At 34.4% G+C, this 21,781-nt stretch overlaps 1 long non-coding RNA gene across 1 annotated transcript; it reads left to right on the top strand.

Annotated features, from left to right (window-relative positions):
• Positions 1-2,309: 2,309 nt before the first annotated feature.
• On the top strand, positions 2,310-20,430 carry LOC146768674 (uncharacterized). Its single transcript, XR_014954278.1, has 3 exons — positions 2,310-2,442; positions 2,978-3,081; positions 5,206-20,430. It is a non-coding gene; the product is annotated as an uncharacterized LOC146768674 (long non-coding RNA).
• Positions 20,431-21,781: the final 1,351 nt, after the last annotated feature.

Here is a 21,781-nt window from a genome sequence, read left to right as displayed (position 1 = left end):
ATTCTTTTCAAGCCTTTAGTTGTATAAAGCAATGCTAGTATTGACCAGATTTTGGCAATAGAATGGTCTATAAGATACTGAGATTCATACAATTAAATTCTGCTGATAATTTCTCCTGCAAATTTAAATGTGCGCAGACATCCGGTTAAGACCAATACTTTTTGCTATTTACACTGCAAATTCTTAACTATTGTGCTAAATGACACAATCCTTCTCTCAGAGGATCTGTGGAAAACAAATCTCTGAAGCTTTTATCTCCCAGGGTATATGTAGCAGTCTTTTCAAACATACATTGGAAGAAAATTACTAGTTTGAGGCATGAATAATAGAAATTAGCAATCAATGGGCATTTATGACTGATATAGAAGTAGAATTTGATTTCTGTAAAGAAATTCAGTACTTCCACATAATCCATCAATAAAAGAATCTGGATGTAAAATATCCATGGAATTAGAGGCATGTAAGTATTGAATAATTTGATCAGTCTTGGAGAGTTTTATTCAACCTAGAATTTATCTGTTTCTCTTATGAATTATGTTATGATTTTTCCTTAAGTCTGGCTTTGATGTGTGACATTGATGTATAATTAGGAGCACATGTACTTATCTTGGCAGGATAACATGAAGCTTTCTGCCTTTTGAGATACAGCTATTTTAGGATTTTTATCATACAAAATCATTAATTTAATTTTCCTGGAGTAAAATGTCTGGTAACACTAATTTGGTTTTAAGTAAGGGTGATACAAAACATGACATTTATTAGCCATGAGATTATTGCCTTTACCACTTAGATATAGGTAAAGAGTTTATCTGAAAATAGCACTTTGAAAATTCTTTGATATATTTACAAAGCTTCTACCCAGCTACAAGGCTCTAAATCTTATTACAAAATTATTTTCTATTCCTTGCAAAAGTTTATGTGTTATATAAGTATGTTGTCATGGTTTGACACTGGCACAGTGCCAGTGCCCCCATGAAAATGCCATCTCTCAATTGAATGCTGTGAAATGAGATTGAGAACAGAGCAAAGCAGGCCCAAGCTTAATAACAGGAAAAAACTTTATTAAGCTACTACTATAAAAGAAAGAAAGGAAGGAAAAAAAACACACACAAAGATAAAAATGAAAACCTTGCAAAGCATTCCTCCTCCCACCACCCAACTCCAACAAATCACAGCGAGAGACAATCTGGACCCCAATCAGGTTTTCACCCTCCAGACAATCGATATTCAGTCCATCAAGGGAGAGGGGAGTCTCTCCTGTGCCACAGACCCCCCAAGAAACACAGCTCCACATCCTGTGTTTCCATGTCACACATGGCACCACCCAGAGAAAAGTTTGCCATGGTGACCCTTCTCCTTTCCATGCACAGTGCTCTCACCACCAATGCATGGATGGACAGACTGCTTTTAGGATTTTTCCTTTCAAGGATGTCCTGCCAAGAGGGGAGAAAACAACAGTTAAATTTTTCATTTTTTGGGACCACAGTCCCCTCCCCATTTTCCCCTGGGGCCAAGGGTCCAAGAACAGAGATCTTCTTCTCTTCTCCTTCTTTGAGGACAGGGGGCACCACCACAAACCCCCTAACCTTTTCTCTGTTTGCTCCACTTCTGTCTTTTCCCAGCTGAATCAGGTCTCTTGGCTCACTGGCATCCTCCTAAAATACAGTCTCTCTTGGAGGAGAAAATTAATTCCGTCTGTGGCTACCAAGGAGAAAGTCCAGCCAAAAAGCCACTCCTTCACCCCCCCTGCTCCCCATCTAGAATTTCTCCTTCTAACATCCCGGGGTCCAAGGTGTCCCTCTTCTTCTCTTTCAAACCGAGGAGGGGAAAAAATTTCACAAAGCTTTCATTTCTCAAGGAAGGGTTAATAGTCCCGACTCCCAGGATGGCTCGATGCCCAGACTCCAGCACTCCCATGCGACTGGGCACCTTGTGGCCCCCCCTCGCTCTTCTCCTTCCTCGCGGTGAACTGCTGACAAAACTGCCACTGTCTCTTTCTCTCTCCCTCTGGGGAGGAACGGAGACATCCCAGATTTCTCCACCCTTCCATCTGCAGGGGCCAGCCCGGTTCCAGTCCCTCCACCCTTGGGTCAGTCAGGCCATGGGCCTTCCCCTCCCCACGCAGCCACGGCCGGGCAGGGGAGAGGCTGCACTGCGGCTGAGCGGAACCAAAGAGAGCGAGTTCCCCTTTTAACTTCTCTGTGTTCTCGGAGGTGTGTCCATCTTCAATTGTTCAATATCCAAATTGACCTCTTCCTTCCGGAAAAGTTCTTTTTCCGTGTCAAACCACAACATATGTTAAATGAGCTATCAATTAATTGTGATTTATTTTCTGTTATTAACTCATCTGGACAACTTTGTTGAACAAAGCATGATATAGTGTGGTACTACATTGCTACTTGATGTGTTCTACAAAAGCTTAATAAGAGGCAACTGTAAGAGGTAATATTATTAATTTAATTCAGCTATTTCTGCTTTTAACCTTGGACTAGGGGCAATTAAAAACAAGAGGAAGTTGAAATAGCTTTTTTCCAATTATCTCCAAGTAGTAGTTAGAGTAATTACCTTGAATATGATTTTTTCAGTGACACTGTTCATGTTGGTCAAAGATAGATATCCTATTTTTGGACCTATAAGCCCACCAACTATGCTTTTTGATGTTGTAATCTGAACTGTTTGCCCTACATGAACACTTAGTCCTCAAAGTTTGGTATTTTTTAATAGTTCAACAGGTGCTTTCATTAGGAACAAGATAAATGGATAAATAAAGCACTATGGGTAGTATTTAAGGGTCAGGCTTTCTCTCTTCCCCTGATTCTGTACTTGCCTAAGAACAAAGCTGACCTTGGGAGTTTAAATACTTTAGACACTAAACTGACTTTGGGCTTATCAGCTGGTTTAATGATAGTCAGAATGTTCTTTGTAGAACTTTCTTCTATCACATTTATCATAATATTTTTTTCCACCCAATTTCCAGAGCAGAAGCCTGTTGCCCCTCCAAAGTAGAAGCAGACTGTGCATGATACACTGAATTTTTGCCTTCCTTAAATCAAATATAACTACATTGAAAAAGAGTACCAGGTTAGTGTGTAATATTGACTATGTATTTTGCTTTTTTGTTTGTTTGTTTTTACATGGGAAATATGTGTCTTTTTAATTTAGAATTATAATAGAACAAGGTTATCTGCTATTTTATATAACTCATTCTCCTTTTTACTACACATCGGCTTTTGCTTTTCCCTGACAAACAAAACAAAATAAATAAAACCCCCCAGATTTATTTCTGTATTTTAAGAAATACTAAACAGTTTGATATCAGATCTTGATATATCTGTAAACGAGAAATAGACATTAGCAAACCCACCTTAAAATGTAAAATACAATTTTGTTTGTTGATTTTGTTTTCTCCTAGGAGAACATTTAATTCATGATAAATACTACAGAATGTCACATATTTTCGGGAAAATAACACTAGCAGAGCTCGTAAAACAAACAAAAAACCAAATATACATACAAAAGATGTTTGATTTTGTAGTTATGTTTCTATTCTTTCATTACTGTCATATAAAAAAATGTAGTTCAAAATCTGTGCTATAATTACACATAGAAGCAATACTGGGTTTACTGGCTTCTAATATGTATTCAAAGAAGGTTTCTCTGCCTCCAAAGTGTCACTTTTATGTCATCTTGCCTCCTTAGCAGTTGATCCAAAAAGCAAAGTTCATTTCAATTATTTCAGCATCCTTCAGCACCCTGTCAGTAAACAAGCAGTTTGAAGCATTCACTGCTATGAGCAAGACCCAGACTTGAGGATAAAGACTGAATGGATGGCCAGCAGTGACTGGGGATGACAAAAATCTGTACCCTTCATCCAAAGTGACATGGCTTATGGCTCCTTATACAAAGTATTTGTTCCCTGTATTAGACTGAAATTCTGGCTTACAACGTATTTTCATCACAAAATAATCAGAAAATTATAATGAGAAAGTGTTACCTCTGTCCCCATTAATTTTGAGATAAAATCTCACCTTCATGCTACTAGATCATTTTATGTGTTTTGTAATATCTAACTGCTAGGGTATAATAAAAATTTATGTTCAGATACCATAAACCATTGTTCTAAGAGAAGAGTTTACTCCTGTTCAAATTCAAAACAGTCTATGCCCATCCAAAATGGTTCAAATCAGTTCTGAATTGTTCATGCAGAACTAGAATCTCATTGAGTAACCACTGAACTATGTTTCACTTTAACTACACTCTCTGGCTATGATCCTATCCCTGATTTGCCATTCCCCACCCTGGATCCTCCTTGGTGTGGTCACTTCTTGCATCTGCCTTTTTATCACACAATTCTTCTGACTCACCTTCTCTTGTTGGGCAGCCAACCCTTGTTGCTCCCTAATACTTTCAAACTGATCTCCGAACTGGGGAAAACTTTCCCTTCAAGCACAGGGTTATGACCTTGATTTTTTGCTGTAATCCCTTCTCTCAGCATTCTGAGTTTTACTATCTTATGCTCACTGCAGCCAATGTTACTTCTAAGATATTATCTCAGAAAGTCTGTTCAAAACTGGAACTGTGCAAAGGCCTAAATGAAGGTACATGAAACAACATGCTTTACCTCCCTCCTTTAGCTGAAAAAACATGTTTATAAAGTACTTAAAGGAGGATTGTATTCTTTGATCCTGACATCTCTTCTAGTGCTAAAGAATACTAATTCATAAGTAATGCTTCAGGGTTAAAGAAAGGTGAATGAGATTCCAAGTTGCTTCAGTGAATAAATACCATGGATAAATGTGAGCAGTTATTTACTTTCAGGGATTAGGTAGCATGACAGCATACGAAATGTGATGTACTTGTGCTATTGCTTTCTACAGGAAAAAGGTATCATATTTACTATTTCAACTGGCAATGCAGAATGCATAAGCATTTACAAAGTGTGATGCTTAGCTGCTTGAAAAAATGTAAAGCAATATTAAAATAATGTTCTATGTATTACCTTCCATTGCTTTTTAAAGATTCTCAAACAACTTATTTGCTTCCTTAACCAATGGCTGCCCCAAGTGTGCATGAACTATTAAAAAAAAAGCCTATACGAATTCTGGATGGCTTAAAATGATAAAGCATGTTACTAAAATATTCTAATGACTTTATACATCTGAATGCTATTTGGGAACTACATCTGCACTTTACCTTGTGTTACAGATATTGCTGGGAACAAGAAATCAAGGCACAGTTAACCATTAAAAACTCCCTCACTGTGAAGGGTTGGAATGTCTTCTGAAAGATGATAATTCCTGACAAGAACTAGTTGAAAACTTAGTCTCCTCAACAGAAAGTAAGCAATTAAACTAACCTCCACCACTATCTCTGTGACAAATAATGTCAGTATTCAACTTTCTCTGTATTGTATCTCTCCTCTAATCATCCAGACCCTTACTTCCTGCAGTATTTTATGTCAGGACTATGTTCAGTTAAATCTGTGAGGTTTTGCAGGTAGTGCTCTTCTGTAACCACTTCACATTAACTTTTCTTCCCTCTGTGTTTTCCTGAATTGATAATAGAATTCAATTTTAAATAGGACCAGTATTCTTTTTTTTAAGTTAGTAAAGCACATATGTAAAATTGCTGTTGAATTTCTGTGAGAATAGAAGGAACACCTGTAGCAGGGATTGATATTGGATAACTGATTTACACTTTTTCTAACTAGCATATGTTCACGGTATTATCTTACACAAACCCTTGGATGCAAATGAACGAGAACATGGGGTATATATTGCACACATGACCAAAGTCACTAACCCCCGCCTATAACATGTGGTTGCTCAGTTACATTGGGTTGGGCCAAAATTTATAGAATAAAAGGAGTGATTCAGGGCAGAAAGGACTGAAAGGGGAAAACATCCCTCACTGTTCAGGATCAGTAAATGGACCGTGTCTCTTCTCCTCCCCTGAAGGAAAGCATTTAGATGAGTTTTGCACCTCCAACTACATAGGCACACACCCAGGAATTTCCATTTAAACATACACAGTGTTATTAGAATCTCTCTTGCTATACTTTCTTTCACATCACATATTAACACTTTGTGGTTAGTACATTTATCATTAGGAATCCTGATCCTTCTTTCCTGTGGCTTCAAGTATTTTTGAGACTGGATTATGCAAAGTCCTTATTGAATGTGACCAGACCTATAGGACTGGATTGGTAAATTGCATTTGTTCTCATGCAAGGCCTTTTGAACTCCACCAGACTTCTAGTGTTAATTTGCTATAATCAGAAATTAAGCTCAGCCACACCCAGCCCTTCTGATCTCTCAGGATCAGCTGGACCACAAGAGCATTTATTTTCTTCTAAATTCTCATGCCCTTAATGCAACAATGAAGAGAGTCAAGCAGTGAAACAAGCTCCTGGGAGAGGATATACAGTTTCTATCCCTAGAGATTTTCAACATCCAAATAAATGAAGCCCAGAGCTGTGTATCCTCAGAGTTAAGTCTGTTATAACAAGGAGGTTGGATTAGAGACCTCCTGAGGTCTTCACAGTTGGATTGTTCTATGGCTTTTGTTCCGTGATATTTCCTTATTTTAATGCCTGAAATCAACTGGAATACAAAACAACTGAAATTAATGAATTATTATTAACTTCGATGGCTATACACAAAACTTTTTACAGGTAGCCAAAGAGAACAAAATATTTTAATCTCATTATTTGCTTTCCTGGCAAAAGCAGTTAATTAATACTTTTTAGTAGACTTGATCAGAATTATTTATAAAAATTGATGCAGAGTTCTTGGTGCTGGAAAGATTTAAGTGTTTTATGAAAATGTATTGTTTTCAATGCTTGAGCTCTTCTCTGTAAGATTTGAGCTCAGCAGAGCAAAATGCAGATTAAAGGTTATGATCCTAAGAATGACTGAAAAATTAGTCAAGCACAGACTATCCCAGATGAAAATAGTGAATGGCAAGAAAAAAAGAAAACACGAAAAAATTGTTTTCTCACAAAGACGTGGTTACTTAAATTCTGACAACCTGTAGATTTTTATAAAGGAATAAAAAGTGATACGTGAAACACTCAATAGTTTGCTCTTCCTTTCTTGGGATTTCTTGGGGGTGCTAGTAATTTATTTATTTATTTATAGATTTTATTTCAAGAAAGAACGCAAATTCATTTTTCTTGTTTTTTTTCCGATTCCACAGAACTGGGGACATCATCACTAATATGATGAGCTGTCAAATATCAGTGGACATAAACACTGAAATAAACTCTAGTATTGCTAACTGGAGAAAATAAAATGTCAGCTTTTTTGCTGTCTATAGAATTTTGGTGAATAAACTTATACCACAAAATGGAAGATCACTGTATTTCTCTAATTTCCAGCACTGGAAACACACAGAATGTAGATTTCACTGTGTATGTTGGGTAAAAGGACCATTTCAAAATAGTAGATATTTCCCACTCTATTTAGCAGATTCCTTAAAAAAATAAATTAAAAAAGAAAAAAAGAAGAAAAAAACTTCCTGTGCTGTAAATACTGTAAGACATCAAAGTGTAAGTGTAGCAAAAGAAAGCAAATCCATTTGGGTCAATGTATGAATTTGAATTTATCATTGGTAAGACTTCCCACTTCAAGCCTAGTTTAAAGCTCTGTCAAAAACCATCTTTTTCTTTCGAGGAAGGGGAATCCAACTGAATGTCAGCAGGCCATTCCCATTACTGAAAAACCCCAAAACTCTGGTGGTGACACCAGCCATGGAGTCGTTAATAGACTGAGTTAATCTGTTTCTCCATAAATCATTGCATGCAACTGGAAAGACAGAGGAAAAAATTACTTGTTCTCCAGATTGCCTTACCAACCATCCCAAGGCACTAAAGTGTCTTTTGATTGCCCTTGGACTACACATTGTAATTTCATCACCACCCATGTAGAAGAGCAATAACGGGAAACAGTGTAAAGGCCAAACCATGCTAGGGAGTTTCATAGTGCTATCCTAAACCTGGGCCACAGAGAGGCATTAACCTTAGTAATTTTTTTTCAATAGGATCAATTTACATTTGGTAATTTGTCAACAGGATTATTCCAAGTGAGAAGATAAGCAAGTATATCTTTATGGATATCTATGTATTCAGAGTCATAGACACATTGATTGAGGTTTTATCTTGCCTAAAGTACTGCAGAAATGTAATTATCACTTTGTGTATTTTGGATTTATCTCACAACATTACTATTACTATTACTATTACTATTACTATTACTATTACTACTACTACTACTACTACTACTACTACTACTACTACTAATAATAATAATAATTTAAACTACCCATTAATATATGCATTTCATCTGTTCTATCACCTTTCATCTTTAATAACTATCTAAAGATAACAAAAATAGCAGCTTAGCTACATTAACATCTCCCTGTGCTCAGTAAATATTTTTCCTGAGTTACCCTGGTTTTCCACAGTTTGTATTCATAGATTACTTTCAAAATTCTCTCAAGCTTTTTAATCATATCTGTTCATTTATTTTCAATGTACACATAGAGTATGTTTAAGATTTGGTCTTTTGTCTCTGTTTAGGGATGAGTCAAACAATATTTGGAACATGAAAAGAGTAGCACTGACTTCAATCTAATATAGGATGATGAATGACCACACACCACTGTCTATTCAGTAGAAAGATTTGCAAGGCAGTTTAGTAGCTACCTTATAATGGAAGGAGAAACAGGTTCAAATGCATGTTAAATTGAAAATTCTGGTTCAGAATTTTAAGACATTTAAGACTAATGTAGAAATGTCCAAACATTAAAAAAATAAGCATAGGTTTAGACTAAAAATATTTTACTGTTATATCTGAAAGTTTTGTTTGTAAATTAAGTGATTTTAAATGTAATAACGAATGTAAATGAAATCAATTTTACAGAGAAAAATTTTTGTTTGCTTGAATAGCTACTGTGTATTGACTATGAAACAAACCACAACTATCAGCTATACTTTTGACAAAAATTGCATCCATAGTAAGAAGAAAAAAATCTACAGTGAATAAAAGCTCTAAATATGAAAATAGTTTACTTATGTGGAATATTTTTTATTATTTGAGAGAATAATAGAATTATTATTCTTTGGAATAGTAAATTAATAGTAGAATAATAAAAGAATTATTACAGAATAATTTTTTATTAGTCCAGAGACAGACAAGATATGGATTTAATGGATTTATGGATTTGGTAGAGTAATATTTGAATAAATTAACTCCCATACTGTATCAGAGAAAACAAATGAAATCTATAAGTAAAAAACAAGTGAATATGAAGAAACAAGAACTTTATCCTTATACTGAGTAGAATCAATTTTGGTGATGCTCAGGAGTAACTCTTAGTAGTACAGAATTTGGATTTCCTATTTGCTTTTTTTTTCCCTATCTTTTACTGTTAAATACTAAATCTTGCACATCAACTATGCTACCAAAAGTATTTTTGAGAAGAAAACTTCCAGAGTCAAATTCCTCTCATTTACACATCACAACATGACCTCAAATGTTGCCAATGAGTTTTACTGCATAACTTCTGAACAGGACTTATCTAGTAAGTTAAAATCCTTAAAAATAGGTACCTGGTTAGGGACCCAAATAGATCTTAGCTTCAAAAGTTCCAAGGTATTACCACACTTTATATTCCACAACTTTTCTTATGAGCAATAATTACTTTTAAATTCCCTGATCAGTACTTCTATATTAAGAAAATTTTATTTCTAAAAAGATGTAGATAGCACCTGATTAAACCCTGAAGCAAGAAGGTTTGTAGGGATTTTTTTGTGCATTAAAAACTGGAGATTTTATTAGCTGTCAGATAATATCTGTTAGAAAAATCTATTTGTCTGAGTTCTGCTATGTTTTTGGCACCTTTAGTACCACAGTAATAAATCAGAAAACGTATTTGCTAAAATAATGAAACTTGAAGAATTAAAAGACATCTGTATTAGAGCACCTTTGCACAATTCTAGAAGAATGAGAGACAAGCAAAGAAAACTGAAAAATAATAGATTGCTAAATGATGGTGATTGTGATCTTGTAGGCATAGCTGAAGCCTGGAGAGAAGATTCTTGTAACTGGGATGTCAATACAGATTAGTGCAATTTATATAAAAGAAGGGTGGAAAGGTATCATTATCAAGCACATAAAAAATATTTACAATCTGAGCAAACTATGGGTTAGTAGTGATTAGTGCCAAGGTAAATATGATGAACTGGGATACAAAGACTGGAAGGAAAAAGAAATGACAGTGTATGACCGATATAGATGATAAGGTTGAGAAGAAAAAGAAATCAAGGTCAGCTCAAACTAACTTTTTGTGTGCTCAGAAACCTGGGATATTTTTGATACATACATATTTGTTGGGCAACATAGAAACCCATGAAATGTAAAGGAAAATAAAATTATACATTTGTATTGAATGAAAATAAAACAAATCTTCTATCTACTTCTTTTACAAGGAAACTAAACTTAGTATTTATCTGTCATTCCCTTATCTGAAACTTCCTAATGAAAATTAGAACTAATGGTACCATTAAGAATTAAGGTTTTATTAAGGTATATAACACAGAAAGTCTCCTATGAAATAATATTCAAATCCACTGGAGTGGAATACAGTGCAATTAAAATATAAGAAATAATACTGCTTTCAGTGAAGAATATGAGAAAGAGTGGTTGGTTAATGGGATTTCAAAGGTGGATTCTACTCGGTTAACTTTGTTATCACATTTCCAGCTTTGGAAATGCATTCTGAGCAGCTTGCTCCAAGACGAAAGGCAAATCCCCCAAAGAATGAAGAAGCCCTCAAAAACTTTGAAGAAAGGAAATCATGTTAGTCTTGAACATTTAACATCTAGTTTCTATTCCTAAAATGCAATTATTTTCATCTTCAAAATGACATGCCTTGGCTGATGCAGAGAATAAGAAAATTTGCAGTTCTTCTGCTTAAATTTATTTCTTTTCATAACACAACCTAAATTAATAAAAACCATTACAACGAGAACAAACAAAAAAAATTTTCATCTTCCCTTTTCTCTAGAAGTATTTTTTTTGTCAAGTGAGTTGTCTTTTTCAAGCTACGTGGAAGACAAGTCACTTTTAGTAATTTTAAAGTTTTTCCATCAGGAAGATGATATATCGCTTAGCCCTCATTAAATATATCATATATATCATTGATATATATGACTAAATATTTTTCCCCATGATCATTCAGCAACAACAACAAAAAAAGAATTTTGAGCTTACTATTTACTCTGTCTTTATGCAAGCTCATGCCTACTGCCCTATTCTCTACAATTGTCATTATAGATTATATGTGGTCATAAACACTGCAACTTAGTTGACATAATTTAGATAACACATAAAAAATTGTGCCATAGAAATGGATTCTGATTTAAACTGAAAAGTATTAAGAATTTTTGAGGTATTTCAGTAGACATACCAAATAGTGATATTATAAACAAAAAGGTTTAAATGCAAAGATATTAAACAGCAACAAATTCATATATGTTGATATTGTCTGGAAAACATTATAGGCAAATAAATAGGATTGCTTTAAAATAGATTTTTAAATGGTATGTTTCAAAACAAAGCAGTGTTTAAATTTCTTTATAACTTTGCTCATATGTACAATTTCACAATTTAAACAATCTTGTGCCAGATATAATGAACTATTTCAGAACTATAGATATTATTTCAATATGAGGTTTGAAAATATAGCTCAACTATGTCTATTAAGCAAGAAACTAAAAATCATCTTAGAGCAGTTTAAAGAAAGTCAGCTGTATTTAGCTGGTAATAATGTTTTTATAAGAAAAAACAGGTTTTTTATAAAGTTTTTTTTCAAAAAGGAACCCAGAAGCTACTTCGGATTATCAACTTTTGAGAAAAATCACTGAGAGGCTACTAATAAAAATGACAGTGAAAGATTATGATGGCATTTAGCAGCCAATCTATCTGAAAGCACTTAAACGTCTCACTTAATTTTTAAATAAAAGGTTACAAAGCACTTGCAATCGTTGAGTTTGACAAGTTAAAATCTTGTTCTAGTGGTCCCTCTTTTTTTTGTAAATCTGTGTCTTATTAATTTTTAATATTCTGTGAGGATTTTTGTTATATTTATTAGTTGGTTACTGTCTCCTATCTTATCCATGACTCAGTCATGCATAAATACAAAATATAACAAAGGAACTTTTAATTTTCTATATGCTAGCTGACAATATGCTGTAAGTGTGCTTTTACTTGCATACAATTTGTCTTTTTTTTCTATTTTCTTTCAAATAATATGAATATACACTTCAAGACAGGAAAGATAATTAATTTAAGGACTAGTATATATGAAGCATTTTATTTTGTAATGGTGATTATGAAAATTATTTCTTTTCTCTATAAAGATAAGTAACTTTTGAACTCAAAATCAAAAGAGGAAGCTTGGAGCAATTTACTATACCTATTTCAAGTCAGTTTGCCTCTTGCTAACTGAAGTATCACAGAGTCTCAGAAGATCCAGAGAAATACTTCTAAACAAACATTTGCAAAAGTGAAATTTAGTGGTAACAGGAAAAAAAAATTTAGTAAGTCAGGCAAATGTGGGATGTGGTTGATTATGTACTATAGTTAAATCTCAACTCTTATCCCAGCAAGACTCTTTTTGCATTATTAGGCTTTTTAAATTTTTGCAAGTATTTGACAGCCACTGGAAGATGTGATCTATGCATAGATCTGAAAAATTACTGAAATTTATATATCCTGGTTAGTTTCAACAGACTTGAATTTGTTTTCTATTTAGTCTGTTTTCTATTCAAGTCTACTGCTAAATTTAAAAAAAAATCAGATTTATTTTCTTCAGTCTTTGAAAATGAACCCTTCATTGTGCTGAATATTTGAACTTGACCATAGCATATCATTAGTCCTCTTCTAATTTATGTGACATTTGAATGAGTTCAATTATTAATTGAAAATTTTAACCACTAGTAGAATTAGTAGGGCTGTTGATGCTAAAAAAACTCACAACAACTTTAGAAAAGCTACTATTCCATTGATCTTTTTGCCTCTGGATTGAATGACAAGTAACACTCTCCTACCCACTGAATGATAGAATCATTTTTACATACAAATATTTTCTTAACTATGTTACAATTGGAGGAAAATGTCAAATATTATTTTTCATTCTCTCAATGAATTATTAAATGCTTTCTTCTTCCCTGCAAACAGATGGCAGGCAGCCATTCTGCATGGTGGAGTCTTTAAAATGATAGGTGAAAAGGGGTCTAGAAGAGGAAAATAGTGCTTCATAGAAATCTGTTTCTATTGAAAATTCTTGGCAGAAATATTAACAGAGTTACTGCTGAGTGATTAGATAACTAAGAAAAATTAAACCATTTTGCCAGAATATTTGGGGGGAGCATGGAATGTGGAGTACTTTATGAGCTGTGGTAGTTAAAGGAAAAGATTAGAAGCATGGGACTGTGCCCTTATGGTCTTTAATTTTCAGATTACATGGTACTTTTAGCCTATCGTTGTATCCATTGTAGGCAAAGCTCATAGTGCCAAGCAATTTGGCTCAATAGAAGCAGCCCAGCAGATTAAAATGATTGTTTCTAAGCTTCTTATATCCACACAATTTTTACTTTAGTGTTTTTTTGTTCACACTAGGTGAAATCTAATTTTTAGGACTGAACATCCCTCAAACACTTGGCCAAAGATTCTGAAAAATCTACTCACTGATTAAAAGTTCACTTTTCTCCATTAAGGTGAGCAGCACATTTTGGAGAAGAGCTTGCAGTTCCATTTCCTCTAAAAGGAATTGAGTTATATGCATCAACATTTTTCCATGAATGGAACATATTTAGAGGGAGCAATCAGTGGGTTGAATAAAAAATTGGGCCAAAATATTTAGCCATATCCCTGGTCCTCTTCTAAAATCAATGATGTAATGAGACAAAGAATAGTATAAAATATTTAACTTACTCAACTCTCTCCAGGAGCCCTACCTAGAGTCATTGTACTCTTCCTCTCCTACCATTTCTAACTCTTCTCTTTTATCACATCTCATTCACTATAAAATTTCACCCATAGAGGATAGTGATTAAATAGCCACCTACAAAATTCTGTCATGTTTTATGATATCATTAGGATTCTCCATCAGAATTTATCAATTACTAATCCTTTTTTGAAGGTGATACTTCTTAAAATAAATCAGATTATTATTTACACTGCTGCTACATAATTATTTTCCATTTTGTAAGCTTTAATACATACAATACCATACCTTTGCATGTATTATGTGAAATATTTTAGTTCATATTTTTCTCTTAAAGAATACATTGTAATAATTCTACAAATCTGAGCTACAAATTATTCCTGAAATTGGTGAGATGTAAAAAAACTGAAGTTTTTTGTGCTGCTGATTATTAAAGATGCATTAGTGAAGAAAAGTATATTAAGTAGTAGATAGAGTTCAATTACTTAATTTACATACTACATGATGGTACTTGAGTCTCATATCATGTAAGTGTAGTGATACTCACTGAGATAAGCAGTTTGGAGCAAGCACACTGATATTTTTTAAAGTGCTTCAAGTTTTCCGTAAAACAGTTAAAAACCACTGTATGATAATTAATTTGAGAAAATAATCAGTGCAGCATGTACAGAAAAAAAAAAAAAAGGTAGGAAAAAGAAAGCTCTTGAGTCAAGATTAAGACAAGCAGATCACTTACCAGTTGCTGGAATAAGCAAAATAGGCAACATGCAGAAATTAACACTATTTATTGCAAATTAAAATAAATATTTGATTATTCATTTGAATAGTGGAAGGGAAAAATTAAAAAAAAAAAATCTTAAAACCACTTTTTATCTCCTTTTGTACCTAAAGATATATTTGATAAATAACACAAAAGGCTCAACTTCACTCCAAGCACCTCTCCTTTCCATCCTGTCGTCATCATGGATTGCACTCAGTTGATTCAGTAAATTCAGTGAGTCAACAGGTAGTACTGGGGTGTTTGGTGGGGGTTGTAGTCAGGATGTAGCAGCTTCTCTTGACATCTTCTTCTTTCCCATTCTTTCCCTATGCTCCAACACATGTGCTCTACAGGACTCAATCCCGTTGGGGTGCTCCAGTGTGGGCTCACCCATGAGTCGACATGCCTTTGGAAGGTATGCCTACCCTGTCATGCACCCACCTCCTGCTCTACCCTGGTGTTTGCCTTGTTGGCTTTTGTTTCTCTTCCTTTCTATCCAGTATTTTCTGACCTTTCTTAAATATATTTTACAAAGGCTTCACCAAGTCCTCTGAGGTTGGTCCATTGCAGACCCTGATGGAACTGGCAATGTCTTGGAAAGGAAAAACCCTGACCTCTTCCCCAGGATTTTACTCCTGATGCAGCCAGATGCAAAAGCATTTCCTTATGAATTCAGTACACCTTTAATCTGATAACCTTTGACCATGAAATGGCTACCTTGATAGAGGAGGGAACAACATTGATAATTGTCCATCTTGAATTAAGAAAGGCTTTTGACATGGTCTTCATGGAGAAGCTGAGGAAATAGTGACTAGACGAGCAGAATCTCATGGTGGATTGAAAACTAGCTGAACAGCTGTTCCCAGAGAGTGATGATCAGTAGCAAGAAGTCTAGTTGGAGACCACTAATCAAGTGGAGTACCCCAAGGGTAAATGCTGTTTTAAATCTTCATTAGGGAGTTGGGTGATGGGGCAAAGTGAACCCTCAACTAGTTGGCTAATGACACAAAACTGGGAATGAGTTCCTCATACATAAGAGGGACTTGTGACTGTCCAGAAGAACTTCATCAGGCTGAAGAAATGGGCTAACAGGAACTTACAAGGTTCAACATGGGAAAGTCTTGCACACAGGAAAGACCAGTGCCATGCGTATGCATATGCATATGCATATGCATATGAAGTTGGGGACAAACTAGGTGGAAAGTAAATTTCTACTTTGAAGTCCTGATGGACAGCACACTGAACAAGACCAAGTTCGCTTGACAAAAAAGGCCAATGGTATTCTGGGATGCATTAGACAAAATACTGGCATTAATCAAGGGAGCTGATCTTTCCACTCTACTCAGCTCTGGTGACGACACAGTGGGCTGCTGTGTCCAGTTTAGGGCCCCTCAATACAAGAGAGTCATGGATATACTGCAGAGTCCAGCAAAGGGACACAAAGATGATTAAGGGACAGGAGCATCTCTCATATGGAGAAAGGCTGAGAGCTCTAGAACAGTTCTGTCAGGAGATATGAAAACTTGTGAGGAGATCTTGTCAATGTATATAAATACATTGGATACAGGGAGGATGAAGTCAGCATATTTAGAGTGTTTCCCACTAACAGAACAAAAAGCACTGGATACAAACTGAAACACACAACTTTCCTAAGAAATGTCAGGAAGCCTTTTTTTTTTTACTGTGATAATATTTGAGCCCTGGCACAGACAGCCCAGAGAGGTTGCGAAGTATTCATCCTTGGAGATATTCAAAGACCATTTAAACACTGTCCTGGGTATTGGTCTTTAAGGTCCTGAGCAGGAAGTGGGACCAGATGACCTCCATTGGTTCTTTGTAGTATCAACAATTTTGTGAATCTCAGAATCTATTTTCAAGTGTGTTTTGAAGATGGAAAATTAGGCCAAGATTTATATTCAGGTTCATGGGTTAAAATTGTTTTCTGATGGCTGGCGTCTTATATGACTGAACTATTTATTTAATATTTGGAATAGGAGGGAATTGTGTGTTAGGGATTTATTAAAACATAGCTTGGAGTGACATAAATGAAAATTGGCTTGTGAAGCAGGTGATTTTTTGAGTCCTATACAGAAAGCTAAACAGTCACTTGCTGACCTTTAGATTTTCCGAATCATGTGACAGACAGAAAAGTTAAAAGCTTTTCCAATGGGAGCAAGAATTCAGGATTATCTAACTGTTCCCATTTCATGTATTTGTTGACATATTCCCTTCTCATGTCAGAATCTTTAGATTATGTTTGAGAAAGAGGCCTTTTTTTAATACAATAGCATATAACCGAAACAGAGCTAGAAAATGTTTTTTTGGAGGGGGCAGTTTTATAGGGTTCATGATCCCTGGCCACAGCAAATGACCTTGGAATCTGAAAACATCATTCAGCCATGCAAGCAGTATTGGATTTGTGTCACAAGCATAAAATATTAAAAAAAAAAAAATAGAAGATCACAGGTAATTCCAGCATAATGTGCATGGACAGTTTGGCAGTTCTAAAATTTACAGCACCATGGTTCTATCTGTGTGGGCATAAACCAATCAAGTAGTTCTACTGCTTTACAGGGTGTTTAAAAAGGAATATGCAACAAGGACATATTTTCCTTAGGGAAATTTATAAATAAGAAAAAAACAGTTTTTTGAAGAAAGTGTAAAATTCATTTAGCCTGTCAAAACACATTTGCTTCTCTATATTTCATTTTTTACATTGTGCTATATAGTCACTGTTTGTTGAATGATTTGGATATTTTTTCCTTGAATATCCTTGCCTAATAGGCCATTAGATGTATTTATTACTCTTCAGAAGCCAAGTTGCTTCTGGAAGTCTGCATAATATGAATTCATTTTGAGTTCTGTGTACGCAAGCTTCTAGTGTTATCAGTCAGGTTCAAAATTATATGATTTTTTTTTTTTGGTGCTGTTTAAATTATGTAGTCATTAAACTGAGGTCTTCACAATTATGCATTCACAAAGAAAATTAACTAAACAATAAAAAAGGTACCGTCACAGTATAAATAATAAATTTAAATAGTGAAAAGTGGTTCAAACCTAAGGTGAGTAAAGAACTCAACTCACATGTGTCGAACCTAATTTCCAATCGGCCCAGTGCATAGTGGATGAATAACCCAAAATAAGCAAATTCTGAAGTACCCATCTACCCCATCCCTGGGCTTGTTTGAAACCAGGCTAGATTGGTTCTGAGCAACCTCTCTACAGAAAGGTGTCCCTGTCTGCAGACAGGAGATTGGAACTAGGTGGTCTTTAAGATCCCTTCCAACCCAGCCATTTTAAGATTCCATGATGATTCTACAAGTATGTTTGCAGACAGGTAATACTGGTAGTAATAGTACTGAAGTCATAATTTCCTGCACTGGAGAGGACAAAGAAAGAAGCTATTTGGCATTAATATCTTTTCACTGAGGTTCCACACTGTCAGAATAATGCAGAAAAAAAAGAATTCTCTTTCAAAAGGGAATTTCCCTAGAACATTATTTATTCACTTCCAAACATTTCAAATATTTTTATACCTTATATGTAATGTCCTTTTCTTAGATAAAAGCTTTTGGGACTTTACCGGCCTTAGTTTCTTTCCAGATCTGTGAAAGCAAATGTTATTTGTCCTTGGAGAAAGATGAGAGACATCCACAAGCAAATAGATCCCAGTTGTGCTTTCTATTTTGCTTTTTTAATCTGTCCTTCATCCTCATTTCTTCCTGGGAGTTAACTCACATAGGTTAAAATTGAATATATAAATCAAATATGAAATAATTATGGAGATCAAAGTATGAGTTCCAGATTATTCACTGGGGCACTACTAAGGTACTATTCAAAAAAATGTTAATAACCTAATAATCCTCAGAATAAAAGATTCCTCAGTATTTGTTCCAAACATAATTATTATCGATGTGATTTTTGACCAGCCTGAGTATCCTGCACTGTTTCTGAAGGAAAGTAATACAAAGGTATGCACAAATTTTGTCTGGCATAGTTGTGATATGTTCAGAGTGACTATTTCTATTTTTTTTTTCCTCTCTTTCTGGTTTTATTTTGTTGGGATTTTTGTTGTTGTTGTTTTGTTGTGTTTTTTTTTTTTTTTTAATTCTACCATTACTTATTTTTTTCAAATTAAGTAGTTTAAACATAAACTGAAAATATTTTTTTATGGTTGATGATAAATCCAGGTGTACCTCTTCCCTACTAAATGTCTCAGGAAAACATGTTCTTTGATTTAACACTCCCTTTCTCATATCAGGAAGCTGCCAGTTTTGTTCTCAGTGGGAGGAGGGGAAACAAACTGTAGCCCCACATGAGAACTTCTTGACTGGTGGAAGATGAAAGTTTGATGTGGGTTTGGCTGTGAGGATCCTAGTTAGGAATAAGATTTTCCACTGCTTGAATGACTGCTGAAATCTGTATTTTTTAGCTTTTATTGGAGATTTTTTTCTCCCCAAATTGAACTTGAAAATTATATGTGCTTTCTGCTATGAAGCTTTTGTATTGCCAGCTAGTCCTTAAGAACACTTTCAAAATGCCAACCACAGTGGACTGGCGAATGGAAATAGAATTTAATCTAGTTTCTACATTATAATCAGACTTGTCTACTAAAAAGAGATTTGCTTATGCAGTGACAGATGTAAAAATAATCAGAGGCTTAAAAAATAAATAAAATAAATTCATAATCAGAGGCTTAAAAGCATTCTCCCATTATATGAGGTGCTTAGATTCTAGATCATGACTTTTTTAAAAACCAGATCAAATCCAGAAGATCTTCTGCTTTTGGTTAGCCTACATTCCCTTCTTATTTGTGGTGTGTGTAACAACACAAGAATATTTGGATATTTCACAGCAGTTTGAATTTAACAATTACAGGTCTCAATTTCAATTTCTCATAAGAACTGTTGTTAAAAAAAAAAAAACAAACAACAAAAACACTATACCATATAATCACTAGGAGATGCTGGTATTAGGCTTTTGTAGAGAACATAAAAATCTAATGTACTCCATTTCTTCACTTTTTCATTTCTTTTTTTCCCCCCCTATTTTATGCAGTAAGAGAAAGAAATACATACTTGAGTTTTGGCTGTGTTGGGGTTTTCCTTCTATTTCTTTTACTTTTATTTTTTTTTAAATTACAAAGTAAGGGTAAGTCTCATTTTTATGCATGGAGTTTAAAAAGTGAGGGAACAGACAATTCTTTTAGTAGGTTTCAGGCTATGCTATTGCATAGCATTAAATAAAGGTAAAGTTATGAGCAGAGGAGCGAAAATTACCCTGCACTGTGTCACAGAGGTTCAACTGAATATGCACCAGGCAATTTGTCTTACTATTGCTCACACTTCATCTAAAATGTGAACACCCTTGATGATTCAGCAGCCCTTAATAAAAGCCCTACTGTGTCTACGGTGTCACTCCAAAGGGAACTGCACAATCAACGGAAAAGAAAAATGGTGCAAAAACCAGATTATTTGACTGTTGGACACAACCAAATCAAATTTTTGTTTTATATATCTAGACCCTTGCTACAGAAGAAGTATATTGTATGCAGTGGAAAAGAAGAGAGATTCACCATGAGGCAAGATCATGTTCTCTCAGTGTTGGGACATACACAGAAATTATTTTCTCATAATCTTTTCTCTCCTCCAGGATCCTCCTCCAGGATCCTTTTTGGATCCTGAAGGATCCAAATTTTCTGGACTTTTATCAAGAAAATACATTAATTGTATTTTTCATCTCCATGTCAAAAAAATATGAGTGAAAGCTGATGAGACTGTCAATTCTTTCTCAGATACTTAATGTAATTTGTTTAAATGTATTAAAGTTATAAGGTCTGAAAGAAGTAATGGGAAGATGATTTCCTCTAATCAATATTAGTTTGAAGCATCAGACCTGATGGTAATGAAAGTTCCCAGAATTCTTCTTGTCTCCTTATAAAAGGGGGACAAATCTGTAAAAAAGGCAGTTGAGTTGAATGTCAAATGCATAAGTGCACTATAAATGCATTGATTTGTCCCTTAGTTTGTATGTTTAATACTGAGTTCAAAAAATGACTTCCAGTTTATTGATTATTTTTACAGAACTTTTAAAAATTTAAAGATTCATAACTATGAAATATCTGGTTATTGGTTTGTTTTTTGGACTGGTGCTAGTGGAGGCATTGGCAAGACAAGTCTGCAACAGTATAATGGGATTCATTTATGCATATTGGAAAATAATGCCTTTCAGCATCCATATCAGAAGCAGATATTAAACAAATAAAATATGATGGAATATAAAATTGTCCTATAAATTAGCCAGCACCCCATTCTGAAACCAAAACTGAAGAAATCTTGCATTTATATTAGTCTTTAGAAACAATCTTGGCAGTGTTTCAGCTTCTTAGAAACTACCACCAAGGAATGCGACAAAATTAAATTTACAACAATTTAAAAAAAACCAAGCAAAACCTGATCTAACATAACGCTAGTAATTTATTTTTGTATTTGATGACAGCAGGTCAGATGCACAGTGTTGCAAGAGATGAAGCAAAGCAAATGAGAAAGCATTTCTGTAACATTCTACATTTCACTGACTCTCTCAATTATCACTGAGCAGGTTGATATCCTACAGCTAAAGATTCAAATAGTGCAACCTATTTTGAGTTTTTTTCACAGGAAAGTTTGCACTTCACATGAAATTAAGATGAAAAGATGGCATTTAAATTCAAGTTAAATTTGTTTCAATAGTCTAGGTTTGTCTTTCTAGATTGTTATATATTGATACCATAGGACATGGTATTTAAATACACTATTCTGTGATTTAAAATAGTATTCTGGAGAATACCCAGAAGTCATTGAGTGTTCAGATGAGAGAAGATCACTGAAACAATAATATTATAATACTTACATATTTGAATATTTGCTCATATGGCTTTAATTTATAATGTTAAATGGTTCATAATCCAGAAAACATAAAAATATAAACATATACATACATATATATATATGCAATAATTAGGATGTGAAG

Source organism: Lonchura striata, chromosome 1 (assembly GCF_050655825.1).
Source record: "Lonchura striata isolate lonStrDom1 chromosome 1, ASM5065582v1, whole genome shotgun sequence".
In the NCBI taxonomy this organism is placed as follows: Eukaryota; Metazoa; Chordata; class Aves; order Passeriformes; family Estrildidae; genus Lonchura; species Lonchura striata.
This window is presented reverse-complemented; position numbering and strand designations above follow the sequence as displayed.